Here is a 16,815-nt window from a genome sequence, read left to right as displayed (position 1 = left end):
ATGCAAATAAAGTGTAGGTACTCATTAATTCTTTCATATTCAGTCGCTTCATATTCCTAAAGTTAATTTACTGTTATCAATAATTGAAACAATGTTGAGTTAATACTGTAACTAGTTTATTAGGTACACTTGATGCTATTTTGACAGAACGTGTTCTTTTTAAATGGAATGGCGACAATACTAACTATCCCTTGGCCAACGACAAATACATATTTATTTTATTAGTGTTACTTGCTAGTATAAATGCGATTCCGATTCTGATCAAATCGATGTCAAATCGATCGATTACATATAAAAGTATAATAAATCTGCTGATATTATTTTTTCTCGTTTTCTAATAATTTAAATGTCGTTATAAAAATAGTATTTTGCAAATAAAATACAATTTATTATAATTAAAATAATTATGGGATATAAATGAGGAAGTTTTTACCATCAAAGTCTAGTATATACTTTGAGCTGGTCTACATAATAAATGGTATTTCCACAACAACATAATCACGGCAAATCAAACCGTTAACCCTATCACAGCCCTCGATAATTTATTCAAGTCCGCCTTTACATTACATGTCTGTGGGCTCAATTAAATGTTTCTATAATCGTTATATAATGGCCGCCATATCCCGTTCTCTTTGTTACATATTTCATTGGCGAGGGTAAAACATGCGAGGGTCATTTCGACCCCATTGAGATAAGAAATAATAATTCGCTGTCGGACGTGTTATTTGCGGGTTAGCGAGTAGAATGTCGATTTTTATGTGTTGTAAAAAATTAATTTGCTTCATTTTACAACATTTTTACAACAATTATTATAATTTCGCTTATTAATATAGTCAATGTTCAGTGTAATGTTAGTAGTTAATAGTATGGCTTTATAAATTAAAAAAAGAAAAAACTTCTATTGTGACAAAATATATAATACTACGAAGGATTTATATAAGTCTAAGACTGGGGTATGTTTTATCGTAAACAAACAAAATAAGTTTGTTTTTGATTTAAAATTGCTAAAGAACCAAGCACCAAGTAACATAAACTAAAAAGAAATATGTAGTCCACTTAATAATCTCCATAATTAAGTTACTTAAAAAACGGGTACTATTTTTACATTGCCAGTTTACGAGTGTATACCTATATCGTATTGTGCTCGTGCATATTTATGTAATATAGGATACGTTATTACGTTAACAGGAGCCAAAAAGTTGTGTATCTCCCAAAATGTTCCTACTCACAAAGGGATGGTTGTTAACAAGCTTTCGGTTCTTTATTATCAAAAGAAACATAATTATCGGTTTCGGTGATCACGGCCGTATTATCTTGTACGCGGGAAGATTATCAGTACCTACCTGTAATGTAACGAGGTGTGGGAAGTAAAGAATGCCATTCACTGTGCGGTTATACCGATGCGTACATGTGCTGTGTAGCACGCAACACACATTTGTTCGGAATATGACACATTTCGAATGAGTCTTGGAAGGTGTCATAATTATATAATACGAAAGGTTATGAGTATTAGCCTCTGTAGTTATTAACATGTGACATTAAAACAGTTTCAGAACTAGTTTCAGTATCACATAGTACTGGTTATCTAGTCAAAGAAATGACTACTTGTTCATTCAGACATCTGTCTGTTAAAGTTTAACCTAATAATATCACAGTTTGACGAATAAATTTGTAACTTTTAGTTTAAATGTCGAAAATATGCGACATCTTTGTAAATTTTTAAGTAATTTTGGGAATCTTTTTATAATCGATGGGAATAAAATCTATTATAATTATAAGGAAAGACATTTCTGATTTAGTTATTTATCCGGGTAATTTTGGATACTAAAACGACTAAAATTCGTATCGAATTTGAAAAGAAAACAATTTTGCTCATTATCAATACGTTTGATAAATGTCGCAATGCTGTCGGATACAGAGTAGCAAAGTTTACCTTCGTTTCATATCGTATCGCTTTTATCCCTCGCTCGCGTACCCACGTTAACAGCAACGCTTGAAAGGAGAATTGATCGCTTGTCTTTGAGTTTAATAAGGAACTCGCGAATTGCCTGATAGCAGCACCTTTAGTTCTATATACTTGCCAACATTTTAGAATAATGTTCGTGGTGTTAGGTAAAATATACTAGTTATATCCCGCGCCTTCGTCCGCGTGAATTAGAACATAAAGAATATAATCCAATGTGCTAAATTAGGATATAACCTAATACACGGGTATATGTACTAAATTTCATTAAAATTCATTCAGTAGATTTTGCGACAAATAGTATCAAATATATCTATCCATTTTTACAAATTTTAGCATGTTTAGCAATTAATGGGATTTAGTTATTGATTTTTGCTAATGTTTTTTTTTCTTCTATTACAACCTAAATATAAAGTACCAATTTTAATTTGAACTTATGCATTACAGAATTTTTTTCTGAAACGAAAGATATTAAAAGCAATATATTTTTTCTAATTGTAAAGTAGGTACAAAGGAAATAATAACATCATAAAATATCATTAAAATATTTAACGTTTACGACGTTTTTAATTTTTATTTATTGATAATTCCTTTTAATAGTTTATAATAAAGAACAGCGTAGAAAGAGAATTATGGAAGCAATAATTTCAAAGAAATATAATACAAAAGTTAATTACTAGTTGTTTTGTACTTTATATTCGAAATACCCAATCGATGATTATCAATTATAATGAGTGCTTTCAATTCATTCGCCATAAGGCATGGGGTAGCCGGTGTGTCCTTTCAGAATACCACGTGTTAATTTATACATTGTATGAACAATACTCAAATAATAATGAAGCACAATGGTATAATATACGATTTTACTTAAAATTACCTCATTGTTAGCCCTTTATTATGTTGAAAATATTGTGAGTTTTCGACTTAATTCTCTCGCCTTTTTATTCACGGTTCTGAGTTTACTCCAGTACTTACTACGTCATGTTTGCATGCATGAATGATGAAATGAAATTAATTGCTAAAATGTGGTACAATAAGGTGATATGTTAATATTACAAAAGTTGGTTTCACACATTTTGTCATTACTGACATGCAACAGTCATTACAAAGTTATGACAAAATAAATCTTTATAATAAAATTAATTATATTTAGCCATATTTATATAACTGAGGGATTTATATCTACACCTGAATATTATTATATTTTCAATATATTTTATTGATTATATTATTATAATTAATAAATAAAAATAATGACAATACAAATGAAAATTATAAACAATAGTCAATATACATAGTAAATACTTCATCATCATCATTTCAGCCATTTCGTCCACTGCTGGACATAAACCTCACCCATAGACTGCCGTAAAAAACAGTCGTCTTGAGCCACCTGCATTCATTGAGTCCCTGCAATGCATTTCAGGTCGTCACTCCATCTAGTAAGGGGGAAGGGATCGTTAGTAATGCGGGCTACCAGTCCCGTTGCTAGCAATATACCCTGTCACCAATCATCTCTCACTGGTGTCCCGCCAGCGTATACCGTTACCATTCCATTAATCATGCATTAAAAAAAAACTCCATCTAGCAGGGGTCGTGCCACACTGCGCTTGCCTATACGGTATAAAATATATATTTTTTTATATATATATATATATATATATATATATATATATATATATATATATATATATATATATATATATATATATATATATATATGTAAAAAAACATAATACAAGTATTATTATTATTATTATCTTTATTGTTCACTGGGTGTATTGTACAAGGTCTCAACTTACATCAGCCCGTTAATGTTGTATTAACTAACATCCACAAGGAATTAGTTTTTATTTTTTTTCTATGTAATATACACATATGTTTTATGGTTTGTTGTAGTTGTTGTTGTAAATGTTTACAGTACGTACATTACATTGGAGACATGGAAAAGATTTAACATACAATGGTGGACTTATATCATAGAGCGATCTCTTACAGTCAACCTTTCAGAAGCTGATAAGATAATGCCAGTTCTTTTGGTAATCTATAGGGTCTGCTTGTAATCTAAAAGTCTACATTATTTCTATACTGGTCTCATATTAGTTGGTAACGATGGAAACTGTCGTTTTTCTTCTTGAGAAGAGAAATCTCCTTGTAGACTTGTAATATTGCGTTTAAATTCAAATGAATTGTTTTAGAATTTGTTTTTATGAGAATATATTTTGGAAGAGCCCAGAGGGAGACTGTACAAAAGTTGATTGCTTGGGTACCTCTGTCCTATCCGTGTTTCTACCATGTAGCAGTTGTGTTTGCATGGCTGTGTTTCGGTTTGAAGGGTGGGATATGGCGTGAATTTACAGGGTACAGAGGAATAACATCTGAGTCCTCAGGCATCGCATGGCAACGCATGGGGGGTATCATGGGCGAAACAGTATACTCTGTTATGTCCATAGTACTGCTCATGTCTATAGGCGACGGTTACCACTTTCCATCAGGTGAGCCGTCAGCTTGTTTGCCATTCTAAGTTGTATAAAAAAGTATTTTGGGAAAAGTTCTATACATCTTGGTGATAAGATCATTGTTAATCTAGAGTAAATTTGTAGTTTTACCAATCGACTAAACATTACAGAATCATTAAGAACTTTCATATTTGTCATATTAGTAATGGTCAAGTAATTAATAATAATTATTAAATTATTTTTTAGTATATTTGTACACACACAGAAATTATATCAATAAATTTTACATTAAAAATTAATAATTTATCTAAATTATCACAAACTTTTCTCGTAAATATCTAATAATTAGTTATAGTAATTATTTATATGATTACTAGGTGTGCATATTTGTAAATACTTAATATATACTTTACTACAGATGATACATACATAAACATACGTTGACAGTATACATTTTATATGTATGATTATTACTTGGTTCCTATAGTTACATTTCGAAGTGAAAGTCTAATTAGGAGGAAAGAGGTATTTTCTGTGTTTATTGCATTTAGCTGTGTTTATGTATTGTTCGATCCCGATATGCGATTATGGTGCGATTTGCATGCGCGACTCGCGGCCCGTTTGATCGGTCGATCGGTCCAGTTGCGATTAGTCGTGGTTGCTTTGACCGATTTCTTGGTGCTTTGTTTAACTCTATTTAGATATAGGTTTTATTGTATAGGTACATTTGTTTTGAGACTATTATAAGTATAATAGTAAATAGTATTTTGCAAAAAAAAAAGCGACTATAATGAGAACTATTTGAAATTAGAACGCTGCGTTAAACATAAATAAAGCCACAAAATTTATATGAGACCTACCTGGAAGTATATGCGATCGATTGCAAGAACAAATGTAGAAATCAGTTCATAATTGACGATGAAACCGTGTATCAAAGAAAAAAATAATTAAACATCTCTTTCTTTTGGGGGTCATTTAAAAATATTTAAACAAATACAAATAATATGAAACTTATGAGTAGCACGATTAAAGCGTCCCTTTCCAATGTCTAAATATATGCATAGCTATCTTGATTTTAAATCATACTCGTATATATTTAGAGTCGTAAATCACAATAGACGTATGCAATATTACGTTTGCCCAAGTTGGGTGAGACTATAAACGTCAGCCATGTTGGAAATTCTGCTGTTTTCCGACCCTAAATCATCGTAGCGAATTATAGTTGTTCAGTTTTTTTATTAGTTGCCATTACTGTGTTGCCAGTTAGTCAGATATTGTATTTATGTATACTGAATACATCTTTTCTACTATGTAATGCTGTTGTGAATAAAGTATATTAAAATTGATAGTTTATTATTATTTTATCGTATAAGGCTTTTAGGTATTCCACGCGTCTCTCAGGATAGATTTATTGCAATTTTGTGTACTACTTTCGATACTTGAGCTTCTAAATGTTTTGTTGATTTATATATTAGGAATTTAAAACACTTTATCTCTCTCTAATAGTTTAAAGTCCAATACTGTTAAATTTGTGAAATATAAAAAAAATACAAACTACTAAAAAATACTATAAAACTACAAAAAAAAAAAAAAACAAAAGCGACTAATCAGTTGTGGCATAATTTTAAAATTTCAAGGAAATATAAAAAGGACACTTGTAAAAATAGTACCTACATGAATATATTTCTGTCTCACTGTCGTGTTTTTACTACTAAATTATAAGAGCAATCTTAACAAAGAATAAATGTAAAGCAACTTGTTTTAACCGCCCCAAGGAAGAGGCTTACGTTCAGCAGTGGACGGTTAAAAGCTGATATGAATATGACGAACCTGTTTTTAACAATGCTTAAATTGTCGTTAAAATAACGATTTATGAAACGATGTGTTTATATGTACGTATTTTGTTTAAATGTTATTCTTATTAATTAAACGAGACTTATTACACGCGAGCGCTATCACGTAGTCGTGAATGCGCACGCCGACTTCACATTTGTCACGAGAGACTCGCTAGGGGGTGTATTTATGAACAACACGTTTGATTTTATTCAATTATATTAACAATATAGTCGTACAAGATAAATTCGCAGATCTTTATAAAGTATAATATAAAAAAAGTAACATCACACCCAATAGTAATCTCAAACACGTCTGTTTTAAATGCTCGTGTCCTATTAGATTCGCCGTCAACCTTTTAAAGTGGCAGTAGGTTATGGGTGCGTTCGGTAAAAAAAAAACTAAATGTTTTTTAACTGGCAACCCAACGATTAGCCAAGTGAGCCATCGGGCTGGTATTCGAGTGTTTTGGATATTTATTCCGTCTAGACGCGTTATCTGTGGATGCTTTTCGATATGTTTATCGTAGAGTAAAATGTTTTATACACTTGAATAGGATAGTTGAATGTCAAATGTGCTTTTAACATTTTTTTCTGCGTCTTTCTTTAGTGTATAAGAATAATTAAACAAACTAATGATACCTACATAATGCAGACGTTTATTTCAAGTGTATGGTGAAGTATTTAATATATTAGTTGCCTATAGATATATGTATAGGCAAAAAATAAACTGATAATAATATTATTTTTAACATGTATTGTTGCCATATAACAATATGAGTAGTACTGTTTGATACAGAAGTGCCACTGCTTGCTCATCTGTGGTTTTTCATCTTCCTTTATAACCTTCTATAACCACTTACTCATTTAACTCATCATTCCTTTAGTGACATAGTCCTTTTTCATGACATGTGTTTATCAAGTCAATTTGCGTTCATTAATCCATTATTTTATATTAATTTTGTTAATTGCATTACTCCACACATTTGTCTGTGTCTTGTATATACCTATCTCATTTTAGCTAAATGAAAACTTTTTCATCCGATGCTTTTTGCAAATTTATCACCATTGACTAATTATATACCTAATTAGATCAAACATATTATTATTCTTTTACACTTTCCATTTATAGTTTTAAAATTAAACATAGAAAATAAAATTTTCCACATGTATTTTATTTTAATGTTTTTCTATGCCAATTATTCTATCCAGAATAAGAGCCGTGTCGAATCTCGGCTTGTTCATAACCATATCATATTATCGCTCATAAAGTATACTTTCTCGTCAGCACACCACGTAACAACAGTCAAACAAACAAATTAGTTAAACATTAAAAAGCATTTGAAACTTCCGATCCTAATTAAGGTGCGTTCACTCGTTATTTTTTCCTACGATTTAGATGTGCCTATTAACGTTCAATAGGCGATTTGTCGTTGCAATTAGCCTTAAAATGTCCAGTTGTTCATAAATCGGTACGATTACTAGTATCGTAGTCATTATCTACGACAAACAACCAATAGCCATTTATCTAAATACCTATGATGTGTGCTTAAATGAAGGTGGAGCGATTACAAAGAATTCTTGGCCGGTAAGCTGATTGGTAGTTGCTATACGCCTTGTGTAACGATGTATAGATATTTATAACAGATACGTCATCAATTCGTGAATTGTTATTGTTAATTTTTAGTCTATACACACGTAGTGTTTGACGTCAGATTGTTTTTTTTTTTTACATTTTTTTTATATTACCAGTTTATTTAATTAGACTACAGTACATGCTTTAATTTTAGTCTAACAAGAGTATCATGGTTAATGCAATGTCTGATACGAGAACATTACCAGCTATAAGAATCCAGCGTTATCGTATTATATTATTATTAGTATTACTAGCAACACAGAATGTACCTACTGTACGATAATAATACCTTTCAATTATTGGCGTGTAGTCTCGGCATAGAATATGCCATCCCTTCCTTGATTTCATTAAGGGAGGGCGAGGGATAAGCAGTAGCGTTACTCTTAAAACATCTCTAAAATCTAACTGCGGTTGCCAGCCCACCTGTCAAGCGTGGCAGCTACTGTTAAAACTCCCCAAGGGGGAGGCTTATTTATAGCAGTGGACAGTTAAAGGCTGATATGATGAAGATGAATCTATGGGATTCATGCTATCCATGGGATTTTAATGACAACATTGTAGTTCACTTTACGTTCATCATTCTGACAATCCATTATTGTCCTACTGCTGGCCACGTATCTTACTCAATAAGAATTACTACTCTTATTAGCCTTTTAAAATCACGATAACCAAGTGGCTTACGAGCAGTTGGATTTATTGTGAGATTCCCTTGCACAAGTATACTTATTGTACTTTATTCTTTTAGATTTATGTCATTCTGAAAAGATAGAGCGTGAGATTTTGTTGTGCCCCTTCTCTAAATCTACTACAAAAATTAAAATTTCAATATTATATCACAATGTAATCTTTATTTTAAAATCCAATAAGAACTAAATTGCTAATAGTTTTAAGTCAAATTATTATATTCTTTTATGATGGCCCATAAAATGATAATTTCGCGAAACTGTTAAATTAAAATATTAGGTAACTCAGAATCGACCCCATTGTCTTTTTATTCCGACACTACCTTAGTTAAATAGATGAAATCAAATATTCAATTAATTTAGATTATATTACATTAAAAATATTGCACACATGCATGCGTCCGCGCCGTGTGATATCTCAGTCTGATGCACCCCAGCTGACTGGCTATTTCTGGTAGACAGTGCATGGGGCATAAGGGTGCAAGTGAAAAGATATAAACGGAGTAAATTATAAACAATTAAATTTAATACACAAATATTTTATTTGTATTAATCTTTTTAAGCAAATTCCAAAAGGACGAGGTTCTAAATTCGTCTGAATTTTTTATGATGATTGGCGATTACATCACACAATCCTGAATCGATTTTCACAATTCGTTTTGTAATCGAAGGAATTATTTACTCCTGTGTTGGCCTCATTTTAGTTTTGTGCGGATTGAAGTTGTTGTTTTACAGATCAAAGAACTACTTGTTCAAGTTTTTTCTATTATTAATCGGTACTATTTTTTTTTATTTGTTACCTCGTCATTCTGTCATTTATGAACTATTTTTTTTTATCTGAAATTATTGATATATTTTCAGCGTGGTTTCATAGAAATTTTGTCAAAAGTAATTTAGTATGTAGTTTAGTTTTAGAATCAAAAATAACTGGTTTTACCTCGATAGAAATTGGTGTTTTCTTGTAGAATAAAATCTTAAATTATTATATAAAAAAAATATTGCCTGTTGTCTATGGAGACGATATACCATCCCACGATAATAAGTTTTACGCTATCGCTTATGACATAAATACAAATATGTGTCCTATGCAAAAGTCGTATCAATGTAACATGACACATATGGTTGATTATGTCTACTTTTTCGCATTTGATTATAAAAACTTTAAGTTTACTTGTATATATTTAGATAAAGAACTTTAGGATACGTAGTCAAAGAGAATCAAAGATAAAGAACGGTAATGTCATGTATAAGAAACATGCTTTACATTTCTAAAATTCCTTTTTCGTCGGGGTTTCGAATTGTCCGTATACATAGTCTAATACTTGTGTTAATAATTGTGTAATGTTTAAGGCCTGCGTGGATGACGGATATTTAGTCCGGGGACAAAATTCCCTTTGTGTAAGCCGTGTACTTGCACAACAAGTGTATAATATTTTTTAGTAAGTTTATATTTTTAGTAATCTTACTTCTAAAACGTGAATATGTAAAGAGTAATAAACTATACTTTCAAGAAAAAAGGTATACAAACTTAAGCGGTAGAAGGGCTTTCAACGAAATTTGGTACAAAGATATACCTATCGTTATAAATTAACATATGGAGTAATTAATATATTATTAATTTACGCGAAAAATAGCTATATATAGCTACTTACAATATAACTATGTAATGACCATTCTAATCCGATATGTCGGCCATATGTATCGAGTCAGTGCACATTATCGTATCGGGTGACCCGTCACTGTCACTACACGATGCATTTCTATGCAACTCTATTTATAAACATTCCACACATAAAAGCTTACGAAAGCATTCTATATTTTTAATATTTAATTTAATTTCCACCGACATAGAAATTAACCTTTTATGCTCGTTACAACAAAATATTCTTTTTAATTGCATGTTTTTTACACTTTCTTATAAAAATATGAACTTATTACACTTAGAAAATGCAGGTATCAATGAAGTCCAATTTTTGCACACATATTTTTTGCACAATAGTTAAGCAAGACTTAAATAGCTGAATTTATTTTGGATACCCTTATTTTACTACGTACCTAATATTTAATGATATTAAACATATTACTAATTGTGTAATTTTGTATTAGTCAACAATAAAAAAAAAGGAAGTTATTATAATGTTAATAGAATTTATTCAATAAATTCCGATGATAATAATTTGGTGTCAGATTACAAAGAGTAGGCACGCGTAAGGCGCAAGTAAGGTACGAAGAATCACGGCGAAGGGCGGCAGTCCTCGAGGGAAGGACGTCAGGGCACAGGGCGGCATGCAGGAGGGCCAGAAATAAACCTCGCACGGGGCGCGAAGCATCTGCCCGGTATAAATAGCATCCGTAGTAGTATCAAGGACGCCGATGTTTATGTCTCGATTTGGTAGAATTAAACAGTAAACGAGAATTCTTTTCTGCCAATGGAAATAATCTATCAAATTCGTGTTAGTATGTAATAGACTTTAAAAATAAAAGTGAATCAACTGTTTCTGTTTTATGAATAGTTATTACATTTTTGCCAAATTATGAAACAATTTCGACAATTCTTTGTTTAAATATTAAGGAAATTATTAAGGACATTGATGTTTATATCTCAATTTTTATAGATACTAGATAGTACAGGATAACTTATTGTTTAACAGCATCATTATCATATCAGCCATTAACTGTCCACTGCTGAACATAGGTCTTCCCCATAAGGAGGAGGTTTTTGCAGTAGTTGCTAAGCTTGGCAGGCGGATTAGTTGTTTAGATGATGTTTTCAGAGGGGTGCTGCTGCCCATCCCTCGACCATTAAGTTTCTTTAGTCACCTTTTACGACACTCACGAGAAAGGAAGTGGTGACCAATTCTATGGCAAGGCCACATAGCGGATCCAATCTTTATATTCAAAGATAATTAATTTGGCCTTACTGTTCATTAACTTTACCAAACAACTAAACATTTAATATTTTAGGGCATATAACTAGCTATTAAGTAGTGTAAAGGTTTACAGTTCTGGGTAGATATATTATGAAATATATAATCAAAACCAAATTCGGTTCATATTTAAATTACAACTTCCTCTGCATTCAGTCGATGGATCGAAACCGACATTTGGTTAGCACTTTTTGCTCCGAACATTCCTATAAAATGTTTATCACCGTACCCGGTGCCTGCACATGTGGCTCCAGCCCTCTTCAGTGTAGATTATTCTAAAATTTCCAGATTGCCACCCCGCGCCCCGAGCAAAAAATAAATAAATCCAACGCGTGCACAAAAAATCTTCAGAATCTTCGAGCAAGCGATTACTGTACCCTTGAAATTTCGATTTACCGTTATCGATGAAATATTCGTTTTTGTTTTTCAGGCAATAAACGAAAAGAGAAAGATGATCTGATTGCTTATGTGTGTTCTTCAAATGTTTGAATGTGTTGAATTTATTTACTTTTTATTCATAGGTACTTGTAGATACGTTATTAAAATTGAATATGGTTGTATGTGTGATGTAACTGCTTTGGTGTTTATAATTAGTCGCGCTTGTGTGCATGCCGAATTGTCTGTTTACCGTTTACGTTGTTGTTATTTGCGTGTGTGTATGCGCCGGCGCAAAGCGGGGGTGGCGCAGACACCGACCCGCGGGTTATCATTTCCTGTTCTCATTTTAAATTTACAACATAATATTTTTTTGCTCAAGTTGGGGAGACTGAAGCTGTAACTGTGTTATTATTTCAGTCCGAATATTTATAGATATATATTTAATTAAATTTTGTAAAGCGACATTTAACTGTTGGTACCCGTCAATTAGTTCTCTCTATGTGAACGACTCGTTGAAAAGTTATTTACCATAGATAATCAGTTTTTTTTGTTACCTACTAGTTTGTTAAGACTTGTAATTGTCTAATATTAGATGTAAATTGCATTTTTAAGTTTAATTTTTTCTGCTTAGTTTTTCGCTAGTTCGATTGATTGCCTTTATCTATCTATCAATATTTGGATTTCGCTTCTTACCGACATTGTTTAATAATTTATAATAATAATGAAAATATCTCGACTTGGCTCACGAGGTGGCCGAAATATGTGGGGTGGCGTCCACCGAAATTATTCCAACCATTCTGTCAGTGAATGGTCTTATCCCAACCAGTCTAGAACAACATCTCAGACTGTTGAGAATCCTGGGAATGATGCAGAAAGCAGTGCTCTTAGATACTGCCCGCATTATACGTCGGTTACTTTCCCTGGGGCCCTGAACCCCGGCCGATTGTGCTTCTGTTGGAGATTAAGAAGACAGATGTGATTTTGTTTGAAAAAAATATTTATTTAAACTATGTAAACTTGTAATGATCCTTAAGATTATTACAAGTTTACATTACATCAATCATAATAAATTATATATATATATATATATATATGTATATATATATATATGTATATATATATATATACATATATATATACATATATATATATATATATATATATATATGATCATAAATATTTAAGTGAATAAATGCAATGAATTAATGTTACGTCAAAGAAAAAGAATTGTATTGTATATATATTTTTTTATAAATGTGATATCATACGAGATCTTGATTGTATAAATGAGGTTAATTATTTCTGATCAATTCAATTTCAAATCACAACTAATTCGATATTCACTCGCAAATCGCGATTGCACTTTAGCAATCAATGCGCGATTTCTTTGATTTTTTCCATAGGTATATAAACCGCGCTGCGATTCGGTCGATAAATCCCCAAACAACAATAATTTTACTGTTTATATGCGTAATTGTTTATTAGGTGTACCGCCGTCTCCGGCAGCACAGCTTTGTCGGCACCGCGACAATACATTTATTGCAATTCGATTCGATTCACGCTCGCCTATGTGCACGCGGTTTTAGTTTGCGATGTGAAATGAAATGCTTAGCTTGGTTTTAAAGTCGATAATGTGAGATTATAATTATTTGTTTTGTATTTCTCTGTATCAAAGATTTTAGATATAACAGTGATAACAAGCAGATTTTAATCTGAAATAAAATAGCATTTTTCATTTGTGACGGAACTGATATGGTAGAAATAAGAGAATAAAACTCCGATGATTCGGATAAAAAAAATATATGTAACACACAAAACACACAACAGAAAAAAGTGTAGTTTCTCACTACTTATTTTCAATTCTCTAACTAGAAATTCTACTTACAGGATAAAGGGCTAACTAGTATGAAAACAAACATTCCGAAGTGATACTCAAGCGTGTTCATACAAGGAAACTCGACATTAACAATGTACAGTCAAAATAGACAAATGTTCTTTGATCAGCCCTTAATTACGTGTTCGAAGAAATCAGTTAATGAGTTATACGTAAACACATCAAATTATGCTGATTGTTGTATCGTAGAATATAATCGAAGATATTCTATGATTTAGATTTATTAATCCTAGGATTTTTTATGATCCGAAGATATTCCATATATCTTCCGTGACTTTTGAATTTTCTGTTTTAAACTCATGACAACAGAATTGCTTTAATCTAATCGAATCTATTTTAATAATCGAAATTAATCAAATCTATTCTACGATACAACAACTAATATAATTTGGTGTTTTTACGTATAGCTCATTAACTGACAGTTGTCACGAATTTAAGAGGGAAAAATCAGAGTAAAGGAAGACAAGGGAAGATAGATTAATTAGCAATGGCCTTAAGATTTGTATTGCCCAAATAGGTTACATTTTTATGTGGGTACTTAATTCGTACTTCACAGAATTAGCGTACATAGATTACATAAGAGCAGCAATTGTTTATGATGTTACAGTTGTATTGGATATAACTTATTCAATCGAAGTAGATTAAATTAAGTATTTGCAAATAATGATCCGACAATTCTGTGCACGTTTTCAATGTTCTTACTCAAAGAAATAACAACGTAAGTTTATTAGTTATTAAATAAACTACTTAGATTATTTTAGAAAGATTTTTTGTATAGTAGTCAAATTTAGCAACACGCAATCTCAATTATATTGACATAAATTTACTTAAAAATATTTTTGTATTATAAAAAAGTTCAATATGAATTCTATTGAACTACTGATTGAATTATTTTTTCTGCGGTTTGCAGCTAACGTCACATCGATATTGATGTGCATTTGATGTGTTTAGACATTGACGATTAGAAAGTCCAGTATGTAACTGCAACTTTCCTTATATCAGATTTTAATTATATTGAACTACTGATTGGATTAATTTTCCCTTGGCTCGCAGCTAACATCACGTCACTGCTGCCGTGCGCTTGATTTGTTTAGACAGCGGCGATCACAAAGCCCAGCCTGCAACGTTTCCTCTTTACGACCTCCCCAACTGTGCACCACTTTGTATAGTTATCCATTGTTTTATCAATTTCAATAATTTATCTTCGTAGCGAGAACGGAACGCGTCACTCCACACGTAAATAACGTGTGATTCTTGATTTTATGTTTTACGAGTAAACACCGAATACGATTGTACATTTTTTGGTATTTCAATGTTTGAATCTTTATTTTTGCTCATATTGCTTGTAAACAGCCGTTGTATAACACATTTTTAAATGTGAGTCAGTAACGAATGAAACAAAAAATCACTATGCAAATTGATTGAGACAACAAAACATTATTGTTTGGCTCGAAAAGTGCTCAAAGATTAAATGACATAATGTAAACTTGATAAATACATGTACTTTCATATTATTTCACAAAAAAAATTGTGATTTCGATTGGAAACATACTGATGGAGGACGAGATATGTCGTAGATACCTTTCATTGAAAATATTTGAATTTAAAACGTAAAATCCCATATCGATAATTAGATTTTACTTCAGAATAAGCAGTCTTTGTTCCACAAAGAAGTACAATATATTTAAGGTGACATAAAAGGAACAACACAAAATTCTATTGATTATAAAAGAAACTATCGGTACAGAATTGGTAAAGATATTGAGTAAACTATGTATATTAAGTGATGTTTTTGTAAACATTGATGGGATTTTGTTGTTTTTTAGGAAAGGTATTAGATAGGGGTAAGTAATATATAGCAATGTCTACATTATTAAGTTACAATATCAATAAACTGGTCCAATAACGAATATGTTAAAAGGGTGTTATCGACTAAATAATATTGGATAACGGAGTTTTAACATATTCGAAAATAGATATCCGGCCAATATGGGCGATATCGAAATGGATGATGACCTTTTTCCGCGATCAATGTTCAGAAGAACTTTTTTTTTATACAACTTAGAATGGCAAACAAGCTGACGGTCTACCTGATGGAAAGTGGTAACCGTCGCCTATAGACATGTGCAGTAGAATGGCCATAACAGAGTATACTGTTTCGCCCATGATACCCTCATGCGTTGCCATTCCTGAGGACTCAGGTGTTATTCCTCTGTACCCAGTAAATTCACGCCATATCCCACCCTTCAAACCGAAACACAGACATGCAAACCCAACTGCTTCACGGTTGAAACACGAATGGGATAGAGGTACCCATGCCTAGTGCCGATCTTTTAGAATTATACTCGATATGTCTTATTAGACACTTATTAGAAATTCTATAAAATACTAATTTCGAGTAAGTACTTAACAGTCCTTATTAGAATGCTTTTTCATTAGAATGTACGATATCACATCTAATCAATCAAGTTTCAGTATAAAACTGGCAATAAAGCGCTGGGCGCGCCACCTTGCGGGAAGGCGTGGTGTTGTAATGAAGGCAGTCCATTAACTGTTTACTAGCAGTTTATAGGTCTTTTACAGACTGGTTTAATTATTGTAAAACGTATAATATAAGCCGTGAGTGATGGTAGGATATCGCTTGTGTAGTGGCCTTAGGCTGATCTTGTTGTTATTGCTATTTATTTATAAATATATATTTTCGCGCCTTTTCTAAGAATTTTGTTCCTATGTCATAAGTAGTGCAAGTACTAGTCACGCGATCTGTGGAGATACATACACTGAGTAGCTTATAGATGGGTCATTGATTCTGTATATACAGTAGGTATATTTGTATATTACACATTAAAAGAAAGAGAGAAAGAAAACATTTATTGCCAACAACAACAAAAAAGAGTTATATTAATTATTAATAGAAAACAAACTTTACATTTGTTATTGCCGACGTGGCCGCCACTCAGTATGTGTTGCAGCGAATTAATTGCTACAGCGCTGATATTCTGTGGTGTCCTTGCGTGACGTCGCAAACGATGACAGCAAAATA

General features: G+C 31.9%; 1 protein-coding gene across 2 annotated transcripts in view; it reads left to right on the top strand.

Annotated features, from left to right (window-relative positions):
- Positions 1–16,815, top strand: part of LOC113521722 (protein dead ringer) — a 170,441-nt gene that overhangs the window by 60,036 nt on the left and 93,590 nt on the right. The gene's annotated exons all lie outside the window — the stretch shown is intronic.

This window comes from Galleria mellonella, unplaced genomic scaffold (genome assembly GCF_026898425.1).
Source record: "Galleria mellonella isolate WM207_F2 unplaced genomic scaffold, CSIRO_AGI_GalMel_v1 utg63, whole genome shotgun sequence".
In the NCBI taxonomy this organism is placed as follows: domain Eukaryota; kingdom Metazoa; phylum Arthropoda; class Insecta; order Lepidoptera; family Pyralidae; genus Galleria; species Galleria mellonella.
This window is presented reverse-complemented; position numbering and strand designations above follow the sequence as displayed.